General features: G+C 47.4%; 1 protein-coding gene across 4 annotated transcripts in view; it reads right to left on the minus strand.

Annotated features, from left to right (window-relative positions):
- ZNF395 (zinc finger protein 395) overlaps positions 1-7,174 on the minus strand; it is a 44,451-nt gene extending 37,277 nt beyond the window's left edge. The window contains exon 1 of one of the 4 annotated variants that reach the window (XM_004775140.3): positions 7,154-7,174. The gene's annotated coding sequence lies outside the window, so the exon portion shown is untranslated. Of the gene's footprint in view, positions 1-6,742; positions 7,004-7,153 lie in introns of those variants that run through there. The other 3 variants (XM_004775138.3, XM_045078374.1, XM_004775136.3) reach the window with 3 other exon arrangements.
- Positions 7,175-22,783: the final 15,609 nt, after the last annotated feature.

Raw genomic sequence — 22,783 nt, forward strand, 5'->3', positions numbered from 1 at the left:
GGGTGATTAGACATGTCAATATGAGCTCATTAATTTCAACAATGTACCACTCTGGTGGGATGTCCATAGTGGGGGAGGTTATGCATGGTTGGGGAGGCAGGGGGTAAATGGGAAATCTCTATACCTTCTCAACTTTGCTATAAACCCAAACCTGCTCTAAAAAATACATTAAAAATATATAGCAGTGTTTTCTCCCCACTGTGCTATTAAATACACATTATAGAAAATACAAATGTAAATTTAAAAATGCAAAAAAAGTCACTCAGCTCCATCTACCCTTCCAGTATTGGTAATTTGCTATTAGAATTAGTATATTTACTTCCAGCCATTTTCTATGTACTTTGTTTCTTTAAGATTTGAAATCATATTGTAGAGGCACCTTAACTTTTAGCAGAAACATTTGCCCATATTATTTTAAAGGTATTCCTAAACATTGTTTTTTTGAAAATTTATTTATTTTAGACAGAGCATGTGAGTGGGAGGGGCAGAAGGAGAGGGAGAGAGTCTCTCAAGAAGACTCTGGACCTTGAGCTCCATCTCATGACCTGACGCCAAAACCAAAAATCAGTCACTTAACCAACTGAGCCACCCGCCACCCAAGCATCCCCTTAACATCACTTTTAATGGCTTCATCATATTCTATTACAAAGACATATCCATCAGAATCATTTATAGGTTACTTCCAGTCCAGTCACACCATTGGACATTTAGGCTGTTTCTAATTTTCCCTAGAGTTAAAAAGAAAAAAAAAGAAAGAAACAAAAAACAAAAAAAACAAGACTGTGAATAATCCCTGTGCATAAACATCATCCACATTTTGGATCTAGTCTTCACTGTGCTTCCAGAAGTAGAATTAACTTACCAGAACATATCAACAATTCAAATTTTAAAAACTACATCACACTTTATATTTATCCCCTACTCAATTTCTTTTTTAATTTGGAACTTCATTCTGGATTCCTATGAACCTTGATCTACCTCCTAAATAAGCAATCCGTCCCACCTCTGCGCCGTCAAAAAGCTGACAAACACAACTTCTGTATTCCCATCCACGACACTGGAAAAAAATGTTGAATAGCTCAAGGCCAAGAATAGAACCCTGTGACGATCCTCTTCAGACCCCCTTCCAGGCTGACTCAGTGCCACTAATTAACAGTTTTTGCATATGACTGTCAAATTAATAACACCATCCAGCCCACATTCCACAGCTTATTTAATATGGACCATCATATCTTAATAAACTGTTAAATACTTTACTAAAGCCAGAGTGCGCCAGAGCTAGTCCCTCATTTCTGTCCTAGCAGCAAACCACCGTGTAAAACAAGAAACGGGTTCAATTTGTTTGATACCATTAGGCTGACTTCTGGTTACCCTGACATCCAACAGCCACACATTTTTAAGCAAAGAGCACATCACCTTTGGCTTCTGTTAATGTCACAACAGCGACATTTTAAGTAATCAGACTGTGCAAGCTGCATAAAGCAGGGCGAACACTGTTCCGTCCCTCTCACCTGGGGAAATGCTCCGGAATCACTGGTGGTTATGGACTTCCAGGGTGCACCAACTATCCCCAAACCACAGAGACCTGAATTTACTCAACTTCAGCTAGTCTCCAAAAAGCTTAGTTTTCCAAGGGTCATCAGCACTAACATCTGGGTTTGAAACAATAATTCCGTGGTCATTTTGAATCCTGGATTATGAATCTCTGGACCACAGAGGCCTGCCCCCAGAGGTATCCTAGGAATAGGGAAATAAGAAATGACACAGCCCTGGGGCGCCTGGGTGGCTCAGTGGGTTAAGCCTCTGCCTTCGGCTCAGGTCATGATCCCAGGGTCCTGGGATCGAGTCCCGCATCGGGCTCTCTGCTCAGCGGGGAGCCTGCTTCCTCCTCTCTCTGCCTACTTGTGATCTCTGTCTGTCCAATGAATAAATAAAATATTAAAAAAAAAAAAAAAAGAAATGACACAGCCCCTCTCTTTACTGTTCCTTTATTACTGACTCATATAACCAAAGATCCTGAGAATCTAATGTCATACGGCATTTGACAGTGGTGACTCACATCTCACCAAATTATTACCCCAACATCATTCTTGGAAGATAAATGCCAGGAGCCACCATCTACCCATGCCAGCCAGAAGCAGAAAGTGGAGGGCTTGAGAGATCTTGGGGTCACTAGAAATTGGCCTCACAATACACAATATAGCCTAAAGCCCTAATTAGTGCCATTCCAATCATCATAAAAATATTTTAAAGTCCTAGCCAGCAGCAACTCGGCAAGTGCCGCTGATTTGCCTAAAACAAATCACTCGCACACAAATATCTCAGATTCCATCATGTCACACTCCTACCCAAATCCCCCACTGGCCACCCAGAACCAGGACAGCCATCCCAAATTCCCTAGGTTGGCATTTAAGTCTCTTGAAAGATCAGATCACAAACCTAAAGGCCTACAGACTAAATAGGGAATGTAAAGAGACTGCACTCATGCAGAAGTGGGTGCTGGGAATATGATAATGGGGAACCACCATGCCTGTCTCCTGTCCACAGGAGGCCACCACTACTCACTGCCTGATCTGATTCTTTTTTTTTTTTTAAGATTTTATTTATTTATTTGACAGAGAGAAATCACAAGTAGATGGAGAGGCAGGCAGAGAGAGAGAGGGAAGCAGGCTCCCTGCTGAGCAGAGAACCCGATGCGGGACTCGATCCCAGGACCCTGAGATTATGACCTGAGCTGAAGGCAGTGGCTTAACCCACTGAGCTACCCAGGCACCCCTAATTCTTTAAGAGAGTCCCCAGTCGAGGTTTTCTGCATCGTCCCAATTTTTTAAAACCTTTGTGTACTCCAAATTATAACCCTTCTGGGCAGAACACATTCTCTGGGTCACTGGTTTATAACCCCTACACGTTGATCCTAACCCACCGTTTCAGACCGGCATCTCCCCACCCTCTAATAAGAACCCTCTTTTATTCACTCTTACACACACTGTGCACATCCTAACTCCAAGCCTTTGTCCATGTTACAGAGCCCCCAAACTGTGCAGCATCATGTGACACACCAAGAGTTCATCCCAGACTTCCTTCCCAATCCCCAAAAGTGTTACCAAGCCACTCCAGCCCAAGCTGCTTGCCCCCTCCTATGAACCCTCCAGGGACTTATTTTTCACTTTGGCATTTAATCATCTTGCCTTGCTCCTTAATCATAGGTATACCTTCTCTCTCCAACTAGCCTGTAAATGTTCGATCTCTTCCTCGTGCTTCCCTCCACTTGCACTACGAACAGGAGCACTGCACACAAGCAGCTTAATAAACACTTACTAGATGTGAAAGTTCTCTATAACTGTGTTTTCCAAACTGGGTTACATCCATGACAGAGTGGGTAAGTCAACTGAGTGGGAGACAGCAAGCATTTTTCAATGAAAAAGAAAAGAATGGGGGCACCTGGGTGGCTCAGTGGGTTAAAGCCTCGGGTCATGATCCCAGAGTCCTGGGATCAAGCCCCACAACAGGCTCTCTACTCAGCAGGGAGCCTGCTTCTCCCTCTCTCTCTGCCTGCCTCTGCCTACTTGTGATCTCTGCCTGTCAAATAAATAAATAAAAATCTTTAAATAAAAGAATGGAAAATAAAAGTACCAAAGGAGATGGCACCAGACAAAAGAAAGGAGTACTTCAGGAACTTAAATTAGATTTTTATATACATGATTTACTGTGCCTAGATCATGATGTAAATTTTATTTCTTAATGTAGGTTACAGATAAAACAGTGAAAAAAAAAACACTACTTTTTAAAGAGTAAATTAGCTCAACCACTGCTCCATGAAATCCTTTTTGACAGTCATATACTCCCGATAAAGAAAAATATCTGATGGACGCCTCTGCCCACACAAGGCAGTTTCCCCTGCTAGCTCACTGATCCTGCATCTCAGAAAAACGAGGCGGCTCAGGAACTCTGAAGTACATTCTCCGCTCCATTCTGCAACTTTTTGCAATCATCCTCTAAATTCGCCAGCCCTCAGATGTTGCAAGTTGAGGCTTGGGGAATTTGCTTGGCAAATCACCCTAAGCCACCCTTGCAACAAGAAAGCGGAATTCAGAGCTCAAGAAAAAACCGGTGCCAGCTCCTCACTGCAGGTTCCTGGGAACCAGCAATGGCAGAGGTTAGAACAGACCTGGCCCTGGGAGACGCAGTCTCCCCAGGCCCCAGATTCCCTCCTTGCTCCTTGCTGATCACCTTGCTGCTCCCCCATCTTATGGCTCCCCCCCCCACACCCACCTACGAAGGGACACCAGGACTAGCCTGAAGGTCTCGGCAGAGAGCATTATTCAACTTGTTTCAAAGCCCGACAATTTCTGTGTTTAGCAAATTCCATTCTTCCCTCCCATCTCCAATCCCAAGCTGCTCTGCCAGCTTCAGGTTCAGGACCTGGCAATGTCATCTGAATGGCAATACAGAACAGAGTATTCCAATTCACTCACAAGCATCCTCCACTAGTAGGACCTACCACCTCTGACCAAGACAACATCCCACTCAGAGTGCCTTCCCTCTCCCAGCTTTGGCAGCGTGGTTTCCCACCAATCTCAGAGCTTCGGTTGCTTGCAGGACACCTGTGTTTGGACGTCTTGGCAAATACGAGAAATCTCTGCAGCCTGTCAATTGCTTCTCTCCAAAACACACATTTCCGATTTCTCCAGTTACCAACGACAGCAGTTCCAAGGTCCTGGCATGTAATCAATTTCCACAAAGAATTAATTTCCATTCATCTCCTTCCTTCACCCTGCCCCTATCAACAGATTATTTCAACAGTAATGCTTTTCTAAAATCCACCCTCTTTTCCATCTCCAGTTATCCCAGTCCAAACTCTGAGCACTCCACAACTGTAACAGTCTACTGATTCGTCTCTGAACACTATTTTAAAAACCTTTCCAAACCACCCTTTCATTACGTCACTCTCTGGCTCAAAAACCTTTCACGTCTCCCCAGTACACACAGGGTAAAGTGCAATTCCCCAGTCTGGCTTTCTAGGACTTTCACAATCTTAACCATTGTTCCTCTCCATCTTTATCTCCTGCTCAGGAAACGTTCCCTTGCCTGGCCAAGCCCATCTCCTGTCTCTCAGGAAAGCCATGTTCAATCGCACCTCATGACTACCTCAAGGGTCTCGTCCTCCAGGAGTACAGTGCTGGTGATTCCTGACCACAGCCCTCTTCTCTGAGCTCCAACAGCATCTCTTCTCTGAGCTCCAACAGCATCTCTTCCACACTTCACATTTTGACAGCTAATTGTGTCTTATCTTAAGGTCTTATTTCACATGCTCAAGGGTTTCTGTCTCCTCCTCAAGATCATAAACTCTGGGAAGGAATCATCTCATCTATCTTTTGTATCCTCCCTCACCGAGATAAACTGTTTGAACCTACTCTCTTCTGGCACCTGTTACCTCTCCCTCTCCTGCCTTTGGGCCTTGGCCAGTCAGTTATCCTCCAACTGCCCAACTTATTTCATAACTCAGTACCCTTAATCCAGTCCCCCAACTCTAACCTGTTCTTTGAAACTCCTCCTCCCCCCAGCATTTATAATAATTTAGGCAGCCATAGCCCATTAATTTGAACTTTAGTTCTGAAATCACTTCCACCTGGTCAGCAGGATTTCTGAGGCCTTAGATTTCTTGTGTGCCTCTTATCATCTCTCCCTGAGAGACTGGCACGGTGCTGAGAACACAGCAGCCCCTCAAAAGTACCTGTGGAGTTGAACTTAATTGCTGTTTCCCTGTGTTTCAAGTTCCTTGAGACCCAGAACCTCTGTTTACACAACACCTCAGGAGGGTGTCAAAAAAGCCTTCAATACCTGTTGATCACTCACTTTCAGGCAAACTGCAGCAGGGACACTTTTCTAGAATAAGAAGTGTAAAGAAGATAGTGGCGGCCTGACATCAAGGAAACGCCTGCCTGAGGGAAACGTTCGAAAGCCACAGAGGACTGCCCAGGACTGCTTGAACTCAAGGAGGCAGTGCCACTCCACCGGAGTGGCAGGTGGGCTTCTTTAGATTTCTGAGTCAATGCTAAAGTGAAGGAGCTGAGCCCTGAACTCCCAGACGGGGTTAGAAAATTCTCTTTGGAATTGTTTGCATATGACAAACTCCCGGGCCAGGCCCCCACCCGAGCACCCCACATGCCCACAGTGCCCCTTCCAAGGGGCGCCAGGGGCCACCGGTGAGGAAAGGCAATGTTAAACCGCCTGGAAGGAAGTGGGGGTGGACAAAAGGGGACAGAAAGGGTGGGGGGCAGCCCCGGAGCTGGAGGGTGTGTCGCGCCGCGCGTCCCGGAGCCCGGCACTCACTCGCTCGCTCGCTCGCTCCGTGGAGTGGGCAGGAACGCGCGGGACGTCGGGAGGGCTGGGCTGGCGGCCCAGCCGGAAAGGGTCAGGGAGGGGGCAGGTCCGTCTCCGTCGGAGCGGCGACTCTGGACAAGCGCTCAAAGTTGGGGAGGGGGCTCCTCTGTGAGAGCCCGCCGCGGGCTAGAAAAACAAGGCGGCGCACGGGAGGGCGGGCGGCCACCCCGCACCCAGCCTGCGCGGGCACTTGCACTGCCGCAGCGCCCCCGCGTCCCGACCGGCCACTAACCCTGCGGCGCCCGCCTCCGTGCCCTCAGGCCGCCGACCCGGCCCCCGCGGGCGTGCAGAGCGTGGGAAGTTCCCGGGCCGCCCCCGTCCCCGGGCTGCAGCGCCGCGAGGTCCCCGCGCAGCTCACCTCGCCCCGCCACGAGCAGCACCGCGGGTCGGGCAGTTCCCGTTCGGACAGCTCGGCTCGGCTCGGGGTTGCAGCTGCAGCTGCCCCCGCCCGCCCACCCGGAGCGGCCCACAGCCCCGCTCCGCTCCGGCCGCCCGCCCGCCGAGGCTCCGTTCGCGCCCACCTGGCCGGCCTGCCCTCCCTCTCCGGGACACTGCGCTCACGTACGCGGCCGCGGCCACAACCCGGCCCGGATTCCCCGCCCGGGAAGGGAGCGGAGAAGCGCGCCAGCCAGCTAGCGAACGAGCGAGCCTCGGGGACACACCCCCCCCCCCCCCGCCCGCCCCCTTCCCCAGCCACAGGCGCCGCGCGCGCACGCGGCCTGCGCGCCCCCGCCCGCCACGCGCGCACGCGGTCTCGCCACACACCCACCGCGCGCCGGGAATACACACTCCCGGCCACCCGTAGACAGTGGGCGCTCAATAAGTGCCCGAGCGACCCCTTACGCACATGCGCACTTGAACCTGACCGACTTGTGACACACCCCCACCCCCACCCCCACCCCAAAATCGGAACCGGCGGCTACAGCCCCAAACCAAACTTGAATGTTTGCCTTTTTTCAGTGAACCGCAAAACGAGCCAAAGTTTTTTTTTGCTGTTGTTTTTCCAGGCCTGGCTCTGGGGTGGGCTTCTCCGAGAGAGGCCGAGCTCGGCCCCAGGGCGGGAAAGGAAACCAGAGAGCTCTGGGCGCCAAGGACGGGAGTTTGGCGAGGGCGACAGAGACCCAGGCCGCGCAGCCGGCACCCGCTCCCAGCGCAAGCGAAAGCGCGAGAGGGAGGGAGCCAGCCTTTCCATTTTCTTTCGGGGTTAATGGTTTCCTCTCCATTTTATGACATTTTATTCGATTTTTACCCGTTCGTAGTTGTAAAGTGAGGTGTTATTTACTCTTTCTGGAATTAAATGAAAAAAGTTAACTATTAGCTTTCAGCCCTTATGTAAACGATACCAGTTGCTTTTGGCACCGTTAGGCTCTGGCTTTTGTATAATTTGTAACGAGGAGAATTGAAGCTGTTCCATTGTGTTGCTCTATGTTTTTGAGAGATAAGACCACAGCATTACAACGGTAGTGAGGGGCCCCAAAGTCTATAGGTACGAGTAATATACATTTATATTCAAGTAAATGTAAACAATAGAAGAAATAATTCCCCTCCCCCAAAAAGTTTTAAATAGTTTTGGACATACTTGCTGCAATTCTTCAACTTGAGGTATGCCGTTTTTCTTGCAGAGAGGCAATGGGGTGTGTACTGGAAACGACTAAACTTTGCAGTCAGACAAGCCTGGTTTGCAATCCTGATTTTACTGCCTTATCTTTATGATAGCAGATTTTTATCTCTCTGAACCTCAGAGGCTTCTTTATCTGTAAGTTGAAATAGAAAGCATAGGTATAGTGCCTAGGTCATACCCAATAAGCAATAAATATTGTTTCCTTTCCCCCTTCTCCCACCAATTACATAGAAAAAAATATCTAAGTAGAATCAAATTCTTATAGGACATACATTTCCAACTGCCGGCGATTGTGCCCCCAGGACACATTAGCAAGGTCTGGATACAATTGGGCTGGGGGAGGAGCGCTACTTGATAGGTACAAACCAACTGTGTGGCTAAGTACCCTGAACACAGGAGAGCCCCCACACAACAAAGAATTACCTGGTCTAAGATGTCAGGAGTACCACTGTTGAGAAATCCTGCTGTAGGAGAGTTCTGCTCTCAAACAGTTCGCCAAAGACTGATTCTACCTTTCAACTCTCATCCTCAAGGAGACATTCTTGTTTTGCATTTAAAAGAACAACAATGGGGGCACCTGGGTGGCTCAGTTGGTTAAGCAGCTGCCTTCCGCTCCGGTCATGATCCCAGCGTCCTGGGATCGAGTCCCCCACATCGGGCTCCTTGCTAGGCAGGGAGCCTGCTTCTCCCTCTGTCTCTGCCTACCACTCTGTCTGCCTGTGCTTGCTCTCCGTCTCTCTCTCTGACAAATAAAAATAAAATCTTAAAAAAAATAAAAAATAAAAGAACAACAATGAAACCACCGTGGGGATCACAGCAATTCCATTAAGGCTCTGAAAACCTTTCCTTAACATGAAAATGCAGATTCGAATTTTACATTTAATTATTAAAAGAGTAGTTTAGTTAATTAACAAGAATGTATACTCCCTTATTCTTAAGGTATTTTATGTATTAGGTATTACTGTGGTTTATAAATAGTTTAATGTTCTTTTTTCCCTTTTCCCTCCAACAGTGGGTGTTCGCTCACTGTATATTCACCTCTCTGCTAAGTTCCTCGCCTACCCTGACGTTTGTAATATAGTCCCTGCCCTCAAGGAACACATAGCCTGGTTGAAAGTGGATTCAGGCACATGAAACAATTAAGGAACAATACAAGATAGCACATAATTAAGCTTTAATTGCAGGACCCAGACTCAGGTGTTCAGATGAAAGGTTAGTGAGGTCAGCAGCAACAGCCCAACACTGCCTACATGGCTGAGGTGTTCTGTGAACGTTTATTGAATAATAGGAAATAGTGAAAGCTTTTTACGCTAGGTAGGACTTCAGCTAGCATATAAACTCCATGACAGTGCTTAAACTGCTAGTTTCTGTAAAGAGATGTTGACGTTGGGCTGAGTTTATTTTTCTTAAAACATCGAGTTCAAACTTGTAACCAAACCTCTGTTATTTCCCCAGATGACTGAGCTTTTAATAAAACGGAAACAATCATTTATTTGACAAATATGTGAGTTCCTGCTGTGTGCAAAGTGAACCAAAAGAATCTCTTAAGTTTGAACAGAACTCATTGCTTATGCTGTTTGAGATGAGCTTGTGAACCCCGGCCAGCAGAAGGCATGAGCCCTCTCACAGCGTGAACTGCACGCATACTCCTTGCCACTGCAGGTACATACTTGCACAGTATGCATTCCAGAGTTTCTCACATTAACGCAGACTCAGAGTGAATCTCCCATCACAAACAGCCATTACCAAACACACACCCAGCACTCAGCACCCTCACAAAGAATCCAGGCCTTTTGTCTAAAGACACCCTGAATAGCACACATATTACACAAAGCAAACTGTGGGTTTGCTGCCTTGGCTCCCCTATGACTACAGCCTGCCCTTTCTGGAGGCTTTTCCATCCTAGAACTGCCCTTCACCTTGCTTCCTCCCATACTCTAGCCTCCTATTACAATGCAGGCATCTTGTACCTCTTTCCCATTAAATCATTAGCTTCTTGGAAAGCATCTCCCATTAGCTGAGGTTAAGCAAAGCAGACCCAGACTCTGCCTCTTACTATATGGACATGTTTATAAGTGATTTTTAGGGCAGTTTGAGTCTGAGATTGCCACTATCCCCAATCCCCTGATGGAACTGCTCCCAGTCTGGCTGCCACCTCCCCCCACCCTCCCACCCCAACCCCCCCACCCCCGCCACCCCCCACCCCCCAACCCCATTCATTCTTTATTGTGGCCTCTTTCCTCTGCTTGAAACTCTTCAAAGGCTTCCCATAGCTTTTATAATAAAGTCCCGGCAATTCTCATTCAGATCCTTCATGATGAGCCTCCTTATTAATTGTCCACCCACTACCTGCCCCCATGTTTCTGCTCTGTTCACTCTGCACTCTGAACATGCCACACAGAACTTTGGTCCTCTGCCTGAACAGACTTTTTCTTTACTTGATACAAACTCTTTTCTCTGCCTAGACCACTCTCCGCCCCCCTCTCACCTCTTTACCTATCCCTACTCATTCTTCAGGAATCAACTTAGATACCCCTTTCTCAAGCCTCCAAGACAGAAACAGTTGTCTCCCTTTTGTGTCCAACAGCACCCTATACTTTCCCCCATTGCACTCTACTGAGATCTCCTTTCTCTTGTCCTAATACCCTATCAGACTCAACATTCTATGAGGCCAAAGACCAAGTCTTGTTCTCCATTGAATACCCAACATTTGGCACAGTGCCTGGCTTGTAGTAGGCACTTGCTAAACATTGATTAATAGTGAATTGCTAGTTGGACTGGGGGACTGACATGATCTATTCCATCCATGGTCTGGGCAATCCCTGGTTCAAAGCATGCCCCTGATGCTTGTGGATTCCAGGGCTGGTGAAGACTTTGTAACCATTTATTTAGAACAGGATGAGGCCTATGGAATGAACTGAGTCCTCAGGTGCCACTCCCACCAGAGCCTAATTTTATAAATAACTTGGCCTCCTGAGCTCCAGACTCTTGTCACCAATTAATTACCTACATGACATCTCCCATTTGGGTGTCTACTCGTATCTCAAATGTACCATGTCCAAAACCAGACTTCTGATTTCCCTCCAAAATCTCCTTCTCCCCATCTCAGTAAATGCCAATTCCATTTTTGTCCGTCGCTCAGGAAACAAACACACAAAAACTTGGAGTCATCCTTAACTCCTTACTTTTTTCTCATGTTTCACATCTAATCCACCAGAAAATCCTATTGGTTCTGTCTATGAAATATACCCAGAATCTGGTTCTGTCCCCCCATATCCACACTACTCCCCCAGCCAGACCACTACCTCCCTGATCTGGTCTTCCACAAGAGGCTCCTATCTGGTCTCCCTGCCTTTTCTCTCGTCTCTTTATTCAACACCATGGCAGCTAGAGTGATCCTTTTAAGACCTAAGTCAGATTGTATCACTGTTCTGTGCAAAATCTTCAGTGGCTCCCCACCTCCTTCACTATAAGGTCCTAAGGTCCTAAGGTCCTACCTAGTCTTGCCCCCAGTCAACCATCTGGCCCCACTGCCTACCACTCTTCCCTGGCTCACTTGGTGCCAGCTACATTGGCTCTTGCTGTTCTTAGACCCACTTCCAAATCAACCTTTCCAAGGCTATTCCTTTGGGTTGGAATGGATCTTCCTCCAAATCCCCATACAACCTGCTTCATCACTTGATTCAGGTCCCTGCTCAAATGCACCCATCTGAGAAAGACAGTCTCCGGCTAACCTATCTAAAATAGCACCACCCACCCATCCCTTCCACCTGCTTTAGTTTTCTTCCTAGCACTTGTCATCACCTGACAGCCTGTCTCTATCCACTCAGCTATAGGTTTAAGGGCAGCAGAGACTATTTTTTGTTTCCTGCTGTATCCCCCAGCTTCTAGAACAGTGTCTAGCATATAATCAACATTCAGGAAATAGCCATGAAGAACTTTTTAAAAATTTTAAAAATTTAAAAAAAAAAAAAAAGGAATCATGAATTCAGTGTGGTTAGACTAACAAAAAGTTACCCATGAACCAGGTCCCTGTCCACTGCGTTAGTCCCAATCTACGTTAGTCCCAATGAATCCCTCCAGAATTTAGCTGTCCTACAGCAGGGCATCAGGATCCCAATTGCCCAACTTACACTAGGGACTTCTAGTACCTCTACCATACAGGGTTCTAGATCCCCACTGCTTCTCATCTACTTACACTAGAGACTTTAGTACATTTACGATACAGGGTTCTTTTGTTTATTTATTTATTTATTTATTTATTTTTAAGATTTTATTTATTTATTTGACGGAGATTCCAAGTAGGCAGAGAGGCAAGCAGAGAGAGAGGAGGAAGCAGGCTTCCCGCAGAGCAGAGAGCCCGGTGCAGGGCTAGATCCCAGGACCCTGGGATCATGACCCAAGCCGAAGGCAGAAGCTTAACCCACTGAGCCACCCAGGCACCCCTACGATTCAGGGTTCTAAGCACAGCTTGCGTATCACAACCTCAGACCAGGCTATGGGTTCAAATGAAAAGGATAATACTGCTAATTCTGCATTTGTAACAAACTTTATGCATTTCTTTTAAATGAGAAAAAGCATAACACATCCCAGTGGGTAAAAACAGGCCCAGCACCTATTTTTAAAATTTTCATTCAAAAAGGCACAAGCTCAGAAGCTCCAAAGAGAAAGTAGCTTTTGGGTGTGCCTGAGGCAAGTAGTGTCTTCTCTCTGATCTACTCATCAGTAAGGCTTTCCTGGAGAAGGTGGGCTTTGCATTTCATTAAAGAGAGAGGATTGATAGGTTGCAAGGAGGTTGTTCAAAGCTTAAGGGCATCCCAGGAGGAGTTTGCTCAGATTTGCATAGCCACACTTTCCCTGCGAACTGGTCCTCACACGTGTGAAGATACCCCTGCAGATACACCCGCAGCATAAACACCCAGATCCATGCCTACTTCCCCCCAGCTCTAAAACTCTGTGAATATGAGCAAGAGTACATAATCAGAAGGGGGAAAAATGAGCTAGCTTTGGGAATAGGGACCATAAAGCCCTATGACTCTGGGTATGAAAGAATGTGTAAGCCCAGGCCAGCTCTCTGTGCACATCTGGTTTTTCCTTTTATGCTTCTGTGATTTCTATGACACAGGAAATCCATTCTGGAACAACCCTGTCTGCTTTCTAGTGAGTGCATTAAAAATGGGGATTAAAAGTATGTTTATCTCACTGTTCAGAGCAGGAAGATAAAATCCAGAACAGCACCATTTCGAGGGTGGACCAACTCCAGCTTCGTTCTCCACTGCGTCCCTGGGGAGGTGCTAGCAACTGAGACCAGAGGCAGGCAAGTCCAAGGATAAAAGTTTCTGAACAGGCTTAAGACTATCTAGACATGGCTCTCACTGTGAAGCATACCAGGTACAGGAAAATACCACCCGGTGAAAACACCCATTCCGTTCAACTCAACGAATACTATTATACACTAAGTCCAGACAGAGTCCTTCTCTGCCAGGCTTCCACACTATAACCTCTGTAATAAGAGCCTTTTCAGAGAAAGTCCTTAAAATGGGCTGAAGCAGCCAGCTTTTCCCACCCATAGGAGAGATATCAGAGGTATTTAAGAGATAAACAACATTAGATAAGGTGGGAAAGGACAGGAGACCTTAGACTGTGAAAGTCAAGAGGACCAGGTTATACCTTGGAGTTGAGGGAGACTGAAGTCACCTCAACCCCTAGATTACAAATGTTACTAGAAAAACAGATTGGGGACAGTTGAAAGAGAGAGGGGACAGACAGATCAACCAAAGGCAAGACCACCAGTCAGAAACAAAGAACTACAGAAAAAGTATACACTGTGAAGGCCCACCTATGCCATCCTCTATTTCATTTTCTTGGGTTCCAATCAACAACAATAATTACTTTCCTGCCCCAGGGAAGTAATTGTCATGTAACTTTGCCCTTAAGGCTTCTATTCTTAGCCACCCTGTCAAGGCAGTAGAAGGGGCTGCTGGCCTTTTCTCTAGTGAACTTACCAGAGTTTCATTTTAGTCAAGCTGTTAAAACTTCATCCCCTCAAATATAGTCCATTTTGTTCACTAGCCTCACATAAGGATTCTGCCATCCTTCCTTATTTCTCTATAGGACCAAACTCCCACCCAAGGCAGATGTGCCTGCCACAATCCAGACCAGCTAGACCATCAAGAATGGCTCAGAGCCTGTTTAAATTCCCACATGGAGGAGTGACCATGCATGAGTACCATAGTGCTTTATTTTTTTTTTAAGATTTTATTTATTGGACAGAGAGAGACACAGCAAGAGAGGGAACACAAGCACAGGGAGAGAGAGAAGCAGGCTCCCCGCGGAGCAGGGAGCCCCATGCAGGCCTCAATCCCAGGACCCTGAGAGCATGACCTGAGCTGAAGGCAGACACTTAACGACCCAGTACCCCCAGGCGCCCCAGGCATACCATAGTTCTTGACAAGTGAAACACAGTGGGTTTGATTTGCACCCACTCTATATACCATGCAACAGTAGCACCATAAACCCTGGGAAATACCAACAATTTCTACAGGGCCACACCACTGATGAGCTAACTAACCACTTCGCAGGATCTGGGGTTATCAACTGAAGGACTCTCTTTTTAAAAAGATTTTATTTATTTATTTGATAGTGTGAGAGAGCACAAGCAGGAGTAACATCAGAGGGAGAGGGAGAAGCAGACTCCGCCCTGAGCAGAGAGCCCAATGCCAGGCTCAATCCCAGGACCCTGAGATCATGATCTGAACCAAAGGCAGATGCTTCACTGACAGAACCACCCAGGTACCCCCGAAATGACTTTTTGATTAAAAAAAAACACATTTTTTTAAACTCCATAAACCGGGGCACCTGGGTGGCTCAGTGGGTTAAAGCCTCTGCCTTCAGCTTGGGTCATGGTCCCAGGGTCTTGGGATTGAGCCCCGCATCCGCCTCTCTGCTCGGTGGGGAGCCTGCTTCCTCCTCTCTCTCTCTCTCTCTCTCTCTCTGCCTGCCTCTGTGCCTACTTGTGATCTCTGTTTGTCAAATAAATAAATAAATAAATAAAATCTTAAAAAAAAAATAATCAACTCCAGAAACCCACAAGCCAATCAGACAAAAGCCCCAAAAGCCTGTTTCTAAAGGCATTTTAAAGGCTGCTGATTACGTTATGACAATTTCTGGCTCTTCTGAATTGAACATCAGGCACTCTTCCCTGTTTGTACCAAACACCTCCTTGTATTTGCAGTCATCACAATTTCTTAGATTTTTCATAGGTTGGCCTCCATCAACATCCAGTGGGAAATTCAATTTCACAAGACCAGTTTCTAAGACACTAGAAGCAAAGAGGGATTGATACCTATCATTGGATTCCCTCTTGTGTTTTAGTGTAGATAGCAAGGTCTAAAACTTAAGAGTTTCCTTAAACTTTAATTTTTCCAAGTTTAGATCATTTACTGATGAAATTTTCTCTTTCGATAGACCAGCCTAAATTAATTTAGATGAAAAGAATGGGGCTTCCTGATCTTTGGTTTTCTGGAGAAAATCAACCAACCACTTACTCATAATCTTACTTTGATCATGCACCCAGTTCCACCCAGATTTTCTTAAACTACCATTTAGCTAGCTTTAGGCCACATCCTGCGTTAATAATCCGTATTAATACATTGGAGTAGAAATCATGTGGATTAATAAAACCCTGTTCAATTACCTTTTTGCATTATCCACCTGGTAAATGCCAGTTTTCTCATCCTTGTTTTATTCTCTTTAAAGTAGTTCACTCATTGGGGCGCCTGAGTGGCTCAGTGGGTTAAAGCTTCTGCCTTCGGCTCAGTTCATGGTCCCAGGGTCCTGGGATCGAGCCCCGCATTGGGCTCTCCGCTCAGTGGGGAGCCTGCTTCCCTTCCTCTCTCTCTGCCTGCCTCTGCCTACTTGTGATCTCTGGCAAATAAAATAATAATAATAATAATAATAATAATTCACTTATTCATTCATTTATTTATTTATTTGAGAGACAGAGCGGGGGAGGGGCAGAGGGAGAGGGAATCTCAAGCTGACTCTGCACTGAGTACAGAGCCTGGTGCAGGGCTCAATCCCATCATCCAGAGATCACAGCCTCAGCCGAAACCATGAGTGGGACACTCAACTGACCAAGCCACCAGGCTTTTAAATGGGACTAGTCTAATAATCCTCTCATAAACTATTGAATCACCAAATCTCTAACTTCTCCTTCTGACAGTATAACTGATTGCATCTCTGATGACCCCAGCAATCTTACAATGATTCCTGAGGGCAAGACAGTTTTCAGTCACTTACCAACTGGGTTTTCAGTCATTTGGTACCCAAACAGGCAGGTAAAATCTACCATATGTAAAAACCAGATTTCTAACCACGCCCAGACCGTTCTGGGTTGTTATTTCGTGGATATTTCTAAACCTCCCCCCCCCTTTATGGCTTATCTTCTGGTCTACACTAATCAAGATAATCTCTGAAATAACACTAGCCAGTAATTTGCCAGGCTTCTCTGAAATGACTACTGAGAGCCCAAAAATGGCTGGAACTAATTACCATCATGCTCTTTAGCAACCACTGGCACCACTGCCAGGACGCTAACACACGGCCTGATAAATGGAAGTTATTACTGTCACTCTGTTTTCTTCTGTGTCTCAGGAGAAGGAGGTGAGATGCTCTAGCACCTTCAGGTGGCTGGAGGAGTCATGAAATGCTGATGGCAGACCTGTGAAATGGGGTGACAGACCCAGGAGAAAAATAAACTCAATTCAAAAATGCCTTGAAAATAATGCAAGTCTTCGTTGAGCTTCTCTTGAGGCAGAATCCAAAGAAGAATGTCAACTCACCTCACATAACAAAGCTTCGAGAAATCTCTTCTCGAATTTCTGTCCCCTGCCTCCCACCAACAGCTGTTTCTCTTCCCTTCTCTTCCTCTCTTCTCACCTTGTTCTCTTTGCTACCACTTCCACTCTCTCTCTCCTCCCTCCTCAAGTGGAGAAATCAGCCTGCTCCTGACTTCTGTGTCTTAACTTTATCAAAGACCTAGCAGCTGACTGAGCCAGCCAAGAGACCTTCCCCTGGAAGTCAAGGAATGGCAAGTGATCGGTATAATACACGTTTAAATTTTAATTTTTTTCCTTTTTCTTTTTTTTTTTTTCTCATGACAGCAGTATTGGACCAGATCCAGTCTCCCTGCTGAGTTCCCAAGGAACACACACAGGGCCTCTACAGTTTTATCCCAGACCGTTAGAATAGCTGACAAAGGATGGAAGGACCATTCTTTCTGGTGTCTCCTTGGACCGACTGACTAGCTTTTGCTCGGTGACCTAGCTAGCTATCCACCACCAGAAATGTTCGAGAGGAAGAAGAACCATCTGTCAGGGACTCCTTCTGTCTCCAAGATTCTGTGATTCTAAATGCCCCGGCTCCTAGCAGTTCAACGTCCTGTCCTCATTATCTCTTCAAAACTGATTGCTCACCTACCTATCCTTCACTTTAACCAACCGAGGACAGTTGACACTTGAACAACACAGGTTGGAATTGCACGGGTCTACTCATGAGCAGATTTTCCCCCATAAATATATGCATTTTCTCTTCCTTATGATTTTCTTAATAACATTTTCTCTTCTCTGACTTGATTGTCAGAATATACTCTATAATACATATAACATACAAAATATGTGTTAATCAACTGTTTATGTTATCGGTAAGGCTTCCTAAGCCATTAGTTTTCAGGAATTCAAAACTTATACACGGATTTTTAATTTTGAGGGGTACCAGGTGGGGGTGGGGAGGGAGGCCGGCACCCTTAACCCTCATGTTATTCCGAGTCAACTGTAGTTGTTATTGGTCCCTTTTTATTTGCCATTTCACTAAAAGCCTTGTAATAATCTCATCTCAAAAATCTGTCTTATCCTCTTCATGACCCGGACTGTCCCAGTATCCGAAAGTTAAATGTTATCTGTCCAACATCTAATTTGGGTTTGTTGAATTGTGTCCTGTTTATCATACAATAATATTTAGGAAGAATTCTATTTTCTTCTGTCTACCCACATCCATGGGACTCACACTTGGTATGACTCATGGGAACTAGAATACTTAAGAAGTGATAGTTGTGGCAAGCACCCAACTTCCATTATTTTCTGAGGAATAAATAAATAATACTGTGCCAAACTTATTAGACAGGCCTCTCTTTGGAGACAAGTGACAGGAACTCAATTCATGCTAGCTTAAGCAAAAAAATGAATTTGTTGGCTCACTTAACTGGGAAATCCAGGAGTTTGTACTGGCCACAGTCACAGCTAGGCCCCAAATTGAAACGACATTGTTAGGGTTTGCGCTCTAAACCTCTCATTTCTGCTTGCCCCTTCTTATTGGTCCCAGTCTTTCCTATTTCAAAAGAGCTCCCCACAGCATCCACTCTCCCCCCAAAAAGAGCTTCTTTCATAGGCTTGGGAAGATGGTTGCCGGCAGCTCCAACTATGACATCCCAATTTAGCAACAGCAGCAAAGGCAAAATTTCTCCCTTGGTATTCACATACTAGTTCCAGGGAAAGACTAATTGATTCTTGGTTAAAATGCCCACCCTTTGGACCCTGTTGCCAGAGGAATAGGATACTACGGTTTTGAGCCTAAATAAAACCACAGGAAATAGAGGACTTATGTCCCCAAGGAATGAATGCTGGACTGAGAAAAAAGACATCTGTCAACTACGGGAATGGAGAGGGAAGGACACCATTCGGGAGTCAAAGGATTTGTGTTCTTGTGCTCTTTTTTACTAGTCGTGTGATTGCTGACAAACCACCTTGTCTTTTTAAGCCTCAATTCCTCACGTATAAAATGGCTCCATGGCACTTTTCCGTACAATATTAAATTACATGTTACAGTGTCTGATACCGGTACCAACTAAATTTCCAGATAATGAAAAACTGAGTGAGTAGAAAAAGGCATTGCAAGGGGGCCCCCTCTCCTCTATTTTTATGCGGGTACATTTATGGAGCGCTTTACATTTTACGAAAAGCTCTTTCATCTACCACACAAATTGGTAGGAGCCCAAGAAGCTGGAATGCTTAAAATACAGACTAAAATTAACTTATTTGTGTAACTCTAGCCACACGCAGACACGCAAAATGTATGACGATACTGCAACTGAATCATTTCCTGGATTAAGAAAAGTATCCGAGACTCACTCAGGGACAACGCGCGCGCAGGCATGCACCTCATGAGGCCGGGCTCCCTGCGAGCACGTACGCACAGCCCTCTCCTCTGGGCAGCCCACTCAAGGGTTAAGGCATTTCAGGGCCAAAGGACTGCAGGCGAGCTCCCTTTCCAACATGTGTGTGCGAGAGACAGAGACAGAGAAGGGTGGAGGCGGAAGGTGGGAAGAGGAGGGAGCACTGAGCAGGCTAGGAAATTTCAAAAACACACCAAAATACAAGCAAAAACCGTCCAGCGCCTCTGCAGCTGGACCCTTCCAGGAACGCAGCGGCCTCGGCACCTTCTCGGCGGTTCCCTCCTTCCGCCCACTCCTACTCCAGCCGCTCGAAAATCCGGCTCCGGGTTTTCCCTCTCTCCCTCCCGCCCTTCGGGTTAAAGCTCCCCCGCCAGGAGTAAACAAGCAGCCCAAACTGGCAGCCGGTAGGACCGGCCCCTTCTCCCCGTTTCCTGCGCCAGACCCAGCAACAGGCCCCGCCCTTCACGACAGGCCCCGCCCCCGAGCCTCCCGCCTTCCCCTTCGCCGCGGCCGCGGGCCCCGGCCGGGTCCCGGCTCTGGGCCGACGCTTGGGCCGGGTGCCCAGCCCCCGGGCCCGCCCCCGGAGCTTCTTCCCTGGGGACCCCGCGGGCCTGCCTGCCTGCCCGCCCGCGCGCCCCCGGCCCGCGCCGAGGGAGGGTGCGTGGCGCACACGTGATTGGTGTTGTGGGCGGAGCCTGCGCGGGCCGAGCCGCCGGCTGCCGCCCGGGAGAGGGCGGGCGCGGGCCTCGGCTCGCTCCCTCCCCGGAGCCCGCGCAGGCCCTGGGCCCGCCAGCCCCGTCCCTCCTCCGGCCCGGCTGGGGCCCACGTCTGGCCCCTCGCCCGGAGAGCGCTGCGCTAGGCCTCCCGTCGTTTTTGCCGCGGTTGCGGCTCCTCCTCACGCACCCGCCACGCGCAGCCCGGCTTCAGGGCTTGCTCTCAACTCCTCTCCCCCACGGCCCCTGCCGGCCGAGCCTCTTGGCTGAACTTTCAGGCCTCGGTCCGCAGACCCTGCAGATTCACACCCCCACCCCCCCACACACACAGCCTCCCGGCTGCATAAACACACCCCCTTCCTGCCTCCTCCCACGGTGGCATCCTTCTGCGCACACAGACCTCTGTTGTACGCTCTTCCACCCCTCTCCATTCCACGCCCCAGCCGAACGGCGCGGGGACCCGGGAGCTCACCTGGCGCCACTCCCTTCCCTGCCTCTCACTTTTCAAGTTGGGAAACGTGAGGGTTCAGAAAGGTGGAAATGTTGTCTCCATCAGAACCAAGACCAGAACTCGACCTCCTTTTGCCGGGGCCTTCTCTGTAGCCTGATCCTTTCCTGCAATTCAGGGGCCGACCGACGACCCTGAAGCCGGTAACCCCAGTCTTGGTTGTTCAGTTTACACCTTCCAGATCTCCCACCACCCACCAGGGAAAATGCACCGACCTGTTACGACTCCGTCCAACTCAGGGTAGCTCCAGGAAATAACCACAGCTGACAGAAAAGAAAACCTTTCCCGAGGACTGCAGGAGAGGCGAAGTTGGGAGAGCAGCGGGCTAGGTGAGCCAGGCAGCCTCCATTTCAGCCCGAGCTTCTCCACCTACTAGCTATCTGGGCAGTTACTTGCCTTTCTTCTGCCTTGGGTTCCTCATCTGTAAATCGAAGATAATGATAGTAACTACCTTACAGAAATGTTGTGAGGATTGAATGAGTTAATATAAGTAAAGTGTTGAGGACAGCGCTTGGCATGTTAACAATATCATCCAAGAAATCACTCCGGGCTGCCCAGCTTGCTAGGTTTCTTAAATGTTCTTCCTGGTGCCCGATGTGCTTCCTCGGCCCTGCAGTCTCCCACTCTGTGTTGCAGCCAGATTAATCAGGTCAGACCCAGCTTTTTAGAGGACTGCCTTCCGATTCCAGCAGATAGTTATGGAAGGGCAGAGGGCAGGTTAGCCGTGTTGACTGGGAGCATCCCCAAGTGGAAGGCAGCACAGCGGACGTGGAAGCCAAGGGGAGCAGGATGGGTGGCACAGTGAGGACAGAAGTAGGGTGCTTCTGAGAGCTGCTTCTGTAAGGTGAGCATGGTGGGGTGCTGAATGGGAAGAGACATGGGATTCAGAGAATGAGATCAGCCAGGGAGGCAAACAGTGGAGAGGGCGGGCAGAGGCAACTACCAGGCATAGTGTCAGACAGATGATCAACCAGTTCCTGACCTTTTAGCTCCTGACCCTCACTCCCTTGTAAGTTCCTTGAGAGCTAGTCCTCCCTTGTAAGTTCCTTGAGAGCTAACCCTTTATTGTTCACTTCCTATTCATCCTTTAGCCAGTGCTTTGGGAATAAGTGATCAACAAATGTTCTAGTGTTTTTTGAATGAAATTATATATTCATGTCACTGAGCTGGGCCCTGTGGAGAGGGTCCTAATTTTAGAAAAGGAATCTTAGAGTTTCCCTATCCAACCCCCTTACTTCTGAGTTAGAGGAAGCTGTTTGCCTGGGGTTTGTACAGTGAGTTAGAAACAGAAGCCAAGTCTCTGTTTCAATCTGATGTTATTTCCATGACACTGCATTGAACTTACAGTGTAAATTGGAAGGAAAAACAAATTCCCTAAAAGCTGTAGAACAGAATCAGGCAGTGTGCAGTTAAGATCTGAATACACGGCACAAATGGGAGGAGCCATAAGAGATGTTGGGTCTGGAATTCCTAAGGGCTGGGACCTGTCAGAAATTACTGCAAGAGACAGAATTGGTCCTGAAGGATGGGTACGATTCAGGACTGTGGAAGGGAAAAAATTCCTGGTAGGGGAAGTGGCTTGCTGCTGAGGCCATGGTGGATCTTGAAGGGTCACTGGGGAAGCCAGTTGGGTTAGAAGAGGGGTTTGGGTTGGATCATAGTGGGAGAAAATGTTAGATAAAGTTGAGGCCAGACTTTTGAAATTTTCAGACACCAGAATAAGGAGATTTGACCTTAGTCTGTGGATAACAGGGAACCCCTGAAAGTAGACACTGAGCTAGGCACTGAACCAGGACAAGACACCAGGCAAGTATCTGCCAACTTGGTCTGATTTGCATCTTTTGTAGACAGTCACTTGCCATATATGTGCATTTACTTAATTTACCCACACATGAAGGAAATTCTGCCATTTAGCTTGTGTATATTTATTTTGTCTCCAAATACATATGATATCTGTGTGGGAGCAGAGGAAGGAGTGGGAGATTAACAGAGTTTGTGTGCCTGCTGTAGCCACTTTCATTTTTGATAGCTCATTTAATCCTCACAATCTGGTCGGGTGTGGGTACTGCTGCTCCAGTAACACCCAGAGATGGTAAGTAACCTTCCCAGATCACAGAGCTTGGAAGACATAGGGCCAGAGTTCAAACTCAGCTTTGACACCAAAGCCCTTTCCAATCCCCTCTCACAACTGTCCAATGAGAAGATACAGGAATTGAGTTCCCACTCTCAGCTTCCTTCTTGGGAAGAAGGGGCTGTCAAGGGTGGAGATAACCCAGCTAAGCTTACGTTTCTAGGAGTATTTTCACATCCCTGGTTTTCTATTCTTA

This window comes from Mustela putorius, unplaced genomic scaffold (assembly GCF_011764305.1).
Source record: "Mustela putorius furo isolate JIRA1106 unplaced genomic scaffold, ASM1176430v1.1 tig00000242_pilon_pilon_pilon, whole genome shotgun sequence".
In the NCBI taxonomy this organism is placed as follows: domain Eukaryota; kingdom Metazoa; phylum Chordata; class Mammalia; order Carnivora; family Mustelidae; genus Mustela; species Mustela putorius.